This window comes from Cydia fagiglandana, chromosome 1, assembly GCF_963556715.1.
Source record: "Cydia fagiglandana chromosome 1, ilCydFagi1.1, whole genome shotgun sequence".
Lineage (NCBI taxonomy): Eukaryota > Metazoa > Arthropoda > Insecta > Lepidoptera > Tortricidae > Cydia > Cydia fagiglandana.
In genome coordinates this window covers 507,920-520,221 of record NC_085932.1, presented here as the reverse complement: position 1 = coordinate 520,221, position 12,302 = coordinate 507,920, and positions in this window count along the sequence as shown.

The following is a 12,302-nucleotide window of genomic DNA, read 5'->3' as shown; positions in this document are numbered from 1 at the left end:
ATTTTGACGTTTCAATAACACTTGCAATACGTGGGCTATCAAATCCGCTGCAGACTTTTCTAGGTCTGACTCTATGAACGTGGCATACAAACACTGCCCGTTCATTACCCTACATTGACATTTTAACCTTTAGTATGTGTGTTGTGCACAATATAGATAGATAAAGAAACGAGAAAAAGAAAAGAGAAAAAGAGAGAAAGAGACGCTCTAAAAATGCAAAAAAAACGCGTTCCTTTTTTAAGAACCTAAATAAAAATCAGAATAAAATGGGTTTCATATACAGTATGTATCAGCACGAAAATCCAAAAACGCGGAAAAAAAATTTGATGTTTCATACATTTTGGTGGTCTGATGTTGAAATTTCCTATAGGAGAGTCAATTTTTTTTCCGCGTTTTCGGGGTTGGTCCATAGTAAAAGTTGCTCAGTATGACCTAAGCATTAATGGGACTCTTTCTTGGCTGTGACATTCGATGGCTTTCAATGTCTGTTGTGAAAGTCTTCTTGCCAGTAACAAAATAAATTAGAAAACAAGGATTATTGACATACGGTGTGACAGCCGCCGTGTTCGCTTTAACTTAGCAATTGCGCTCGTTACGCTCACGTCAGATGTGAACGTGATTATACCGAGCCATGCTCATCCCGCGCCCTGCGATATAATATCAAGTAGGCGCTCGGTATTCCGGTTCTCGCCAATCCGACAACCCAGCAATCCGGCAACTAGTGACTCAGGTGATCAGCTCTATAATCCGCCAGTTTACACAGCCGAACGCTGGGTTACAGAGCAGTTGCATTTGATAAGTATAAATTATTCTACATAAAGCAATATCAATAATCCGGCAGTTTGAACAATTCGGCATAGAAAGAAAATTCAGATGCCGGATTACCGAGCGCCTACTTAACGAGTACCTACCTACTGAACTGGCTTCTCACCGCGACTCATTCTGAGTACCTACAATCTGTGCGTAGGTAGCTCCGCTGCTGAACTGCTTCGCTGAACATCTTAAATCCGATAACGCACTTACAACCCCTGTGGTTTTGGGATTCCACTGCTCGTTTACCACCTATATTATATTATTGAGATGGTAGTATGCTCTTTTCTAGAAGGTTTGAAGGTCGTATCGGTCCGAAAACAACGCCGGCGACAGTTCATTCCACAGTTTAGCTCTGCGAGGCAGGAAGTGTCTAGAGAACCGCACAGTCGAGGACAGCCGACCATCTAAGATCTGTGTGACTGCCAATCATCTAAGTGGTGTAGGTGGAAATGTTGTTATGAATAAAGATGGAAGCAAAGCCTCATGTTACTCATGTTCATATCATAACAAATCGACTTAAGATTGGTTAACTTTGAATAGAAAAACGACATCTATGTGCGTCAAGCAAATCTTGTCAGTAGCAATGTAAATCAAACTAAAGTAGGGCAACACTCAAAGAGCAGTATTGCGCTAAGAAAAGCAGCAATGTATGTACATTGAACCAGGGGTGCGAAGCTCCTGACTTCGGCCAAACTCGGCTCCGCTCAGCTCAGCATTGCTCCGAGCAATTATTAGGGTTGGCACCACTTGACTTCCTTTTGCGTGCACGACCACAGATAAGATAATCACTTGAATTTTGACAACCCTAATTGGCCGAAAGGGATAGTGCCATGTATTAGAAAGGGATAGCATGATTCGACTCTGAACCGCTGTCAAATTTCGGTTTTGTAGGAAGCTTCCTTTCTGTACGGTAGTACCATTATTTATTCTGTGATTGAACCAAAACTTTTTTTCCGCGCGCCCTACGTAACGTCAATACAAATTGTCACTCGCGGTTTATTGAAATTTTTTGAAATTGTTATTGTTGTTATTAATATGGACGGACAATTTAAAAGCGGTGTAAAAACGTCGTTAATCAAAATTATTAACAAATTCGAAGATCACAAAATAAAATTAGAAGCAAACTATGCCGTTAGACAAGAATGTATCAATAAAATATTTGCTTCCGCAGGTAGAGACGTCCTTTACTACTGGATTTTAATATTTTATTAGATTTCTCAGTTGGCACTGTAGGCATTGTAGGAACCTTAGCTTTGCTTAGGACACAATCTTATTTAATATATTGGTATTTAATGGTGACAGCAGAAATATCTCTTGAAATAGAAACGATTCAGAAAGTAAACAAACAAGACGATGGCTGTCATTCACGATCCACATTCCACAGATAAAACACGGATGACACGCGATTTTCGAATTATTCAAACACAGTGTTGCTAAACCGCGATTTTTCAAATTTGCCGCCGTTTGCTACTGACAAGATTTGCTTGACCCAGTATATCAACGTATAAAACAGCTTCTACATTCACTAAACTAAGAATTATTTTTAAAACAAGGTAAAAGTTATCAATTTCAGCAATAACTACAGATTTCCACTTTGACGCAAAGAATATCAGCGAACTGAAGCTCGATTTTATAAACTTGTTTGGTGTTTAGATACGGTTATTATTTTGGGTTAGCTTCAAATTGTTTTATGAACTTGCAGAATTTAATATTGTTTACTAAAATAGAACTTAATAGCGTAAATATAAGTAATTAAGCTTAAAATTACCTCTGGAGTTTCAAAACGATATCTATTTCCTCATGGTTTCGAAGAAATACTGACTAGAGTTGCAAGTCTTCTAGCTGCGCGAGTATTTCGAACTACCCACAGTTGATCTTTTTATTCACTTAAACGTCATAACAATGTATTAAAATAATGAATAAAATAGTGAAAGTTTCAATCAGTGTCTTGCAGAATTCCTTGGCGTAATTTAAAATAAAAATTAGTACGAGTTTTTATATTAACGTAAAATCATATAAATATTTTCTGGCACAGTTTAAACATACACTGCAAACAACACAACAACACAACTCACCGCTACCAACATAAGCAGTAAGCGCGGACCAAATTGTCCGTGCGACTTATATACTGTGCTGTAGCACCTTTTGGCGCTATGCCGTTATGTTGGTAGCGAAGTAAAATGGCAGATCGGTTACCAGCTGTTTCTTGAAAGCATGCGGAAATACTTTTGAACTGCTGTGTTGCTTGAAAATGGCGCAGCAGGTGCTAGCTTGAAATTAATACTAACAACGACATGTAATTAAATTCCTTACTGCCGTAAGTATTCGAAATTCAAGATATGAACAAGACGACGAGACGACACGTACCTAGGTACTAGATCCATTCTAGATACGTTATAGTTTAGATATCAACTAGTTCTCTTTTGCAGCGCAATTCGGGCAACCAATCACGCGTATTCGGGAAACGAGATAATCACAAGATCTAGAAACGATATAGAGATCAACTAGATTTACATTAGATATCGACTAGATGTGACTTTGATATCTAAGTCATAACTTGTCGAAATCGTTCAAGAGGGCCTCCAGAATCGCTAAAACGTCAAATTTGACATATCTATCTTACAAATATCTTTAAATTATCCATATCGTAACTTGTTGAGGTCTAGTAGAGATCTAATACATTTTCAGAATCGAGCCGAATGTCACTTTTACGTTAGATAGAGTAAGATATCTATTAGATATGAATTGGATCTCTAAGTCATATCCTGTGGAAATCGTTCAAGAGTATCTCCAGAATCGCTCAAATGTCAAATTTGACAGGTTAGATCTTAAACATATCATTATCGTATCTTGGTGATGTCTAAAAGATATCTAATAGACGTCTATTTCAAAATCCGAATTGGGCCCTTATAAGGGTTTCGTAAGAAAATATGTACCTATACCTATTACTTGTAATGTATTTTGACCTTTTTACTCGACTGCCAAACAAGAGTTATTGAAAATCATTTTTAAGAAAATAGTCCAAATATGAACTTTTTGTGGTGACACGGCCCAAAGTATTTTATATTAATAGTTGTAATACTCTAATGGTTTGTCCCTTTCCGACGTATTGGTGTGATGGAAAGGGACAAAAGATTATTATCGGCTTGTCAACTTTAGTAAACGTTTATGAATAAGGGGGTAAGTCAATAACTGCGTTTTATTAAAGTCCTCTTTTTAAAAGACTGTTTAAACCATATTTCCTTCTTACATGCCTAAAACCATCTAATCCCGAATCATAACGCATTAGACTTGTAAATCCTTTAAACAGACCAATTAAACCATCCGCCATTTTCTCGCAAAAAAGCAAATCCGAGCTCCCGCCGTGCTCTGCGGCTGCCGAGCGATAAACAGAAACGTCCTAGACCGCGTGTTTGTACGTTGCTTTAAAAACAAACCGTGGTGCGAGCGTCTGAAAAAATATTATCCATTTTAATTTCCTCCCAGACCAAAGGTATAGTTTTATACCCCAAACTAACACAGCATTTTCAATCTTAAACACACGCTTGTAAAGAATATATCAAGCGCACGTTACAACTCTATTATGAAATGAAAATAGCGGGACGAGCAACAATTTTTACGCGTTGTTTTCGATGCATTGCTCGTTCAATATGCATACCGTCAATATTGTTGTAGTAAAACAAGCAATTTACGAAGCTTTTGTGGCTGCATCAGTGCATTGATAGATGCACAGTGTGGTGGTAAAGGGGAGGCAATTCCTTTCGAGATTGTTGCTTTATTACTGAAACTTTGAGGTTTATGGAGATATTATCACATTATAATGCTTACATTTTGATATTTTAAAGTCTTTTCCATCTTAAAGCGATGGCCTGATGGCACTTTTTTATGCTGGCTAAAATAGTCTTTTCATTTTTGGTATTACAATGAAGATAAGATAATTATGTATGTGGATATTAAATAAATTTCTACTATAGAAAATAATAAGATGCCATATGATAAGTTCATTACACATATAATATTTTAAACTTTCGCGTTTTGAATACATATTAACTCACATTATAGACGGGTCTAACGCGAATTATATTCAATTACCTTTATTTACCGACGTTTCGACACAGGTTTCACTGGTCGTGGTCGCGGCTGACTGATTGTCCCAGCAAAATGTCAAAACAGAGATTTGTGCATCTACCCGACGAAAAGTGTATGGAAAAGTTTGGGGTAGACATCACATTTTCAAACCACCCACCACACATAATGTTAATTATTGTCAATAGTCCGACACGACGGGTGCGTGGATATTGTGAGTGTTGCGTGTCGGACTATTGACACACTTCACTTTGAGTGCACAAGTATTTTGTTGCCATTATGGTTACGGCACCCTAAACCTCAACTTCCAAGAACGACACATGAGTCCATCAAAAAATCGTCTCAACCCAACCCTCATAACTTTAAACCCTACGGCTTAAACTTGAAACATAATCCTTGGACGCTTAAAAACAAAACCCATTAGCAAGCACATAAACTGTGGGCAGTTCGCAACGTCTTAATAGTTAGTTGGCAAGCTTTGTTATTCTCTGGCGAATCTGCGGTCGCGGTCGTAAGCTGCAACATACTGTCCTCTAATTGCGGCCCTAATTGTCCCCCCTCTCCCTTCTTTATTCTCTGCTTCTTGTTGTGGCATACAGGCAATGTGGCTAGTCAACCTCTGATGTCACGCAAATGGCTGATTCACCACTGTGATAATTGTCACATGATAACACCGATCAAAATGACAATTAGCAACACATCGTTGGTCCAACAAGTTTTGAATTTGATTAATCCGGAAATGTAGGTAACATACCTTTTATCCCCACCCAAGAAACAAGATATCATTATAAGAACGTGTAGGTATAAAGGAGTGTTTATGACAAGTCTCTTGAGAGATATGCATTTCTCCAGAAACTTCCTGTCTCGCATAGCTGTGATATGAACTATCGCCCGCGGTATTTGCAGAATATTAAAGAAAAATATATAAAATCTGCACTGCAATGGAAAAATGGAAAAGATTATCTTCCCAAAGCGGTGAATTTTCCCATTTTTTTATATTATAATTTTGGGAACCCTTGCGGCTGCACTTCGACCCATAAGGATCTTTTGTGCAATCACCCCCTTAATAATGATTAATATAAACATTTACTTTACAGAAGTTCGTCGCTGCCAGTAGCAGTGTGTCTCCATCGGCCGTTCTGCCCAACACATACCATCTGTTGGCTCAAGAGAGGCCTAGGCGAGCCAAGCACGATACATTCCACTAATGGCCAGATTTACAAATCGTTGCGCTTATTCAGCCCGTTGGCTCCGCTTTTGATTTAATGCGATGTTAGCTGCCTTTTGAATTTAAATTAAAACCACGCTTTGAGATTTATTGGTAGTTTAAATAAGTTGCAGTTACAAAAGTTGGGGTATTGGACTGGTTTACGGAGATGGTGCAATGTAATGTATTTGTGGGAGTTATGAATGATTAAGATAGTAAAATCTAGGATTTTTAAGGCATAATAATGAGGTCAGCAGGAAAACCAAGGGCGTCGACATAGCTCAGAGAATGATTAGACTTATGGGCATAGCTTGATCTGGTGAAGGATTTTGGTTTGACGTTAAATATTTATTAGTTAATCACTTGCACTGGTACATTTTTCCGTCAAACCGGGACGTACTGCTCTTGTCCATAGCCGAAAGGTAAAGTAAAGAAAACCAACGAACATGAGGCGTATTCTGATTGCAATTACAGGTTATGAATGTAATCTGAATTTGTTATAGATATTATCTATCACTGTCAAAAGTGTCAATTATTCTGACATTGAAAGAACAAGACAAAGACAAATTTAAAAGTAAATTATTTTAGGTCTAACATACTTCAGTAAAATTCTCATCATCCATCAAAACCCGAAACAATAACCGAATCATTGAACCTCATATTGCATCACACCAGTCGTACAACGCTTGTGTTGTACATCCATTACAACGAGTAAATTGGCAGGCAAAGGCACTTTTTCACATTAAAATTAAGCGCAAAATTTCAATGCAATTGCCGTACATTTCCCTTTGAGCATCGATGCAACAATTCAGAATTTGCGGATAGCCAAAGGTATTTTATTACGAGCTTTTCAGTCAAAATACACAATAAAGCGCCCGTGGCGGGTGATATTATAGATTAAGCTGCATTCGGGATAGCAGATAGGCCTTGTCATGTAAATTGTAAAGGCGAAGCATCACCGGATGCAGGCTTTTGGAGCTTTTGAGTTGTAGCTTTGGATTGGCCACGTGCTAGTGTTGGTTATGGCTCGAGTTTTGAAGCCTCTGCTTTACGACTCAGCTTGTTTATCAGACTCAATAATTAAGTTAAAACTCGAGTTTTTTTTTACTTTTTAGAGACCCGAGTCCTTTTTTAGGCACTTGAGTCCTCTTCAGAATACTCTGATTATGTATTTAAAAAAATAATCAAAATTGAATATTTCATGTATAACGTAATTACGCTTATTTTCTGTACTGCTATTACTAATATTTTGATAGAACTTACAAAATTGATGTCGATGGAGTCTCTTCGGAGGCACGAGTTAAAAATTAGATGATAAAAAAAAACTAAAAAATAATGCAATAATATTTCTGTAAAAAGATGAATGAGGAAATCTGGCACTTGACATGGTGTGTGATTCTAATAAGAGATTTCATTATTTCACCCTACATTAAATTTTACAGGTCCAAAAACAATGAAAAACTATTGTTTTCAAAAACGTATTTTAATGCTTCCAGATACCAGAAATCTAATATTAATTTGATGCTCTCGACGCCTTTAGTTTATTAGCGCTTAGGTTATCAATATCCAATCAATAAAATATTTTTAAAACTGAATACCTCACCAGCAGTATAACAAAGCCTTACATCGCGATCGGTGAATGCGTGTTCAGCCTTTTATGCGCAAAAATTTGAAAAACAGATTCCTCTTTTGCCACACGCCCTTTGGGAGCCCCGGCGCACAATGTATTCCATTTTATAACAGATGGCACTGACGGATATTCATTAATCAATCGATATATGTAGTTATCATAATAAAATCAATAAAGTGTGTGTTGTATATTTTTCTTTATGGAATTAAAAGATGGTAGTTCCTTTAGAGTTTAGATCGATATCCAATTGAGCTGGAATTTAGCGTACTTACCTACGTCATGCCGGCCCAATGATGAAGACTGAAGGTGGCTAAAGGCACATTAGGAAATGCCTGACAACATAACACAGCTTAAGTTTAAGAATCGTTTTGATCTTGGTACAGTCGGTGCCCTAACACAACAGTTTGTATGGCGACGTGGGTACTTATGTTGTGGTACTTATTGTAATAGTAAATGACTATGATGGCTGTCGTAAAAAACTACAGTCGGCGATAAAATCATGTAGGTACTTGTACATTTTCTATATCGAAATTTTCGAAATACCTACTATAGGTACAGCAGTAATGCTGGTATAAATAGTTTGAATCCAAACGGTGCCGTAACGAAAAATATTCCGATATGAATACAGTCACACAAACCTCCCACATCAATCCATCAGAACGAAGCTCGAGTGCCATCAAACTTTCCAATTATTTCCTAAAAAAGGGTTCCGGCTAAATTAACGGTACCGTCCGCACCTTGTATTCGGCTGCAAATTTAATCAGTGCACCGGCAGTTTCGAAGGCTAATCTTTATAGACTCCGCACATTTCAATTTACATGTTACACCGGTATGAATATGATGAGAAAAGTGCATGAAACGCAGGAAGTTAAGCATTTTTTAACTTCGACCCTTTATTTGATTTCAAGTTTATTTTTTTAATACACGGCGTTTCAAGCAAGCATACAGCCTACATTTTGGTAAATGGAAGTGAAATTATAAGGTAGTTACATAAAAACCCAAACTTCAAAAGTAAGTATCTCTACAGAGGCATATCTCGTTTTGCTAAGTTATTAGAGTATATATTTTAGTAAATTAGGTATATTTGATTATTGATGAGGAAATGGATATTCCGATGTAATATTATCTACTTGTTTGTTATACATATACTAAATTATAAACACAACATATAAATTTAATAAACATTAATTTCACTTAAAAACTACTAAATCTAAAACTATAAATTACATCTAAACCTAAACTTAAACTAACCTAAAAAACTATTCAAACAACCCACCCCGCATCGCCCCCGGCGCAAAGGTGCCCATCACACTTGCCGCGTTACCGCGTTGAACCGCGATGGACAACCTCTGCGCCAGGAACAACCCGGAGCGGGGGTCGAGACCCCTCTGCCGCAGGCGACGCCCCAGCTCCCCGAGAAAGGTTTTCGCCTCCGCGCACCAACACCCCGATGTCTCCACAGCCAAGGGAACGAACAAGTAGTTCGTTAACCCCGAGTACTTGTCCCTCTTAAGGGACGCCGCCTGCTCAGCGGCTGCACCTGCCGACCTCACAGTGCGGCCAAGGTGCGTGGCGGCAAATGTGCTGACGCAGGTGGCGTCCCACAAAAGGCACTTTCCTTTCTCACACGGCACCAGAGTCAAACCGTCCGGCCTTTTGCCATCTGACCGACTGAGGCCCGGCGGCTCCAGCACACACGGGACATTGGCTGAAACCAGCGCCCTTCGAACAATGTCGTTCAACGCGTGGTGGCGTGGGAACCTCCCCGCGCATCGGCAACAGCTCAAAGCGTGGTGCCCGTTACTCTCCACCATGGACCCGCAGATGCATAGATGTGGTTGACAAACATCGCAGCCCAGACGAAGAGCAACGGCCACCCGCAACGAGTCGTCGTCGAGCAGGGTGCCTAAGTTCGGGGAGGGAAGGGCGTGCAGCCAAGCCCCAGATTCTGGCGCCGAAGCCGCGTTCAGTCTGGCTCTTTCCGCACCAGAAGCTTTGCCTAAAAGGCAGTCGAACAAACGCTTAATCCCGACCTCGTCCCACAAGCGCTGACGGAACGGTTGTTCAGGCACTGACGCACCCGGGTTGAGAGCCTCCCAGGCCGACAACGCATCGGAAGCGAAAGGTATTTCTGCCTTGCCACCATCTAACGATAAAATCTTAGTGACAAGGTCCACGGCCCCCGCCGCCGACGCCAGGAAAGCCGGAAGACACACATCCCGCACGCGCCGTATGCCAATTCCGCCACTCCGTATAGGCAACGAAGCCAAGTCCCACTGGTCTGGATTTAGAGAGACATTCAGCACACCCTCGGCACACTCCTTCACCACCAGGTCGAACGAGTCCATATGGCCGGGGTGCAGCCAGGTAGGTACAGTACGCAGAAAGTACATCACCTTGGGAACGGCAAAGCAGGACCTTAGCAAAGTAAGTGCCACATGAGCCGAGAGCTTTTTCAGCCTCTCACCAGCGGACTTAAGAAGCTGCTCTCTCACCTTGAAGGCTTCAGGTATAGCTGCGGGGAACATCGGGGAACCCAAAAGGTTAAAATTCTGGGTAGATAACTCCTTGAGGCCAGGGAGTAGGGCAGAAAACAAAGAGAAAGAAGGCTGTGAGTTGGCACTGCAAGGAAAAAACTCACATTTACCGGAGTTCACTTCGAGCCCCAGCTCTCGAAAAAGTGGAAGAAGCACAAGCAGGTCCTGTTCGACCTCCTCCGGCCTACCCCCCAGAGTCCCGTCGTCGAGGTACCACACGTTCAAAGGGGATCGAGATCTAGATATGGCTTTTTGAATAGCCAGGCTGAAGATAAGGGGTCCAAGCGGGTCCCCCTGCTGAGCACCGACCTGGGATGTAATTTGGGATGTAACTGGGATGTGATTTTAGTAAATACTTTTGACCCGTAATCTGATCCGTTACTAGGTAACTATTTATTCGAAATACTTATTACGTCTGACAGACACCTAATTCCCCAGGAGACCAAGAATTTTAGCAAGATCGACACTCACGGTAGAATGCATAAGTGGTCTGTGACCGGTCCGAACAAATCTCTGCACACCGCAGTTTTTTCCGAATCATTCCTCGGTGGGATCCGTCGGATTTAGCAGGATTGCATTCTGAACGGATGTCGGCAGTTTTTAGACATTTATGAGCGGTGCTAAACTGTTTATAACTATTGGTTTCAATAACTTAGATCGGATAGGTACTTCTTCTTGTTCTTCAAGTGCCATCTTAACCAGGAGGTCGGCGACCATATGTCTATATGTCTCTCTATGTTCAGTCATGCGAATTAGTCCATCTATGCTCTTCACTTTTAACCAGTCTCTTATATTTTCAGTCTATGATAGGTACAACAGATAGAAAAACAGGAAAAGTTCATACAGTTCTTAAAAGTTAAGAATACAACACAATCGTACATCGACAAACGCAAAACAGAAAGAGAAATGTTTCGGGATGACAGAGTCTTTATGATCATGATTTTAATTTGTTTCATTGTTTATTGTTCTTTAAATTGGTATATTATCTCTTTGTCTGAGATACAGGATTATATTCCTAGTTCCGGCGCACGTAACAATGTACGTAAAATGTAAAAGTTCACGCATAATGTAATACTAGCAATAAGGTTTTCTCAAGAAATTATTCTTATTATTTTAAGTTTGTATTCGCATTTTCTATAAGTAGACGATTGTCATCTTGCCCTTGACACATTTAGCTATATTTTTTAATAAAATATAGTTGGTGTAATGTTCGGCAAATCACAAAATAGGAGTTCACTTATTTAGTTATAAATACAAACATCCCCCTCAGGTAGGTATTTAAATACTCTGTAAAAAATGGCTACTAGTATACTTGGTGATTGATATTTAAGTGAACAACACAAAAAAAACTAAATAAGAAAACGAATAGCATTTTAAAATCCAGCCTCAATAGGATATAGGGGATGAAAGGTTCTAGCTACTACTTTTGTATCTAAAAACTGCAACAGTTTTTGAGCAAATTGATATTTATGGTAAAATATGATGTTTATTCAAAGAGGATACAAAATTACGTCAGAACCAAAACTTCAATAAATCTCCTGTTTTTGCCCGGCATCTCTCTTTAATATCGATTTAACTTCAGAAAAAGTTTCTGTAAGGTCGGCAGCTGAAGTGGAAAAACCACGTTGAGTGAGGGAAGAATATCTAAGGAAAAAGTAATATTTAGGTAAGTAAATATAAATTACTTGACGTAAAATAAAGGACTTAATGTACTTAATTAGGGCGAGCGAAGCGAGCCCTATCACTATTCGACAAACTATGCATTCTTGTGGTACACTTTACGGAAAAACTATCGCACTGATAGGTTTGAAATTTAACATAGTAATTTAAATTCATGTCTAGATGTGTTATCAAACATAAAAATAACATTTTATAAACCCAAAAACATAAAAATAAAGGAATAACACTTTGTATTACTACTAGCGCCATCTGTTAGAAAAAATATGAATTAAAATTCGTCCTTATGTACTTTGTGCTAACAACGATGAATACAAAAAAGGGTTACAATTTTGGATTCTGAATTTCTGAC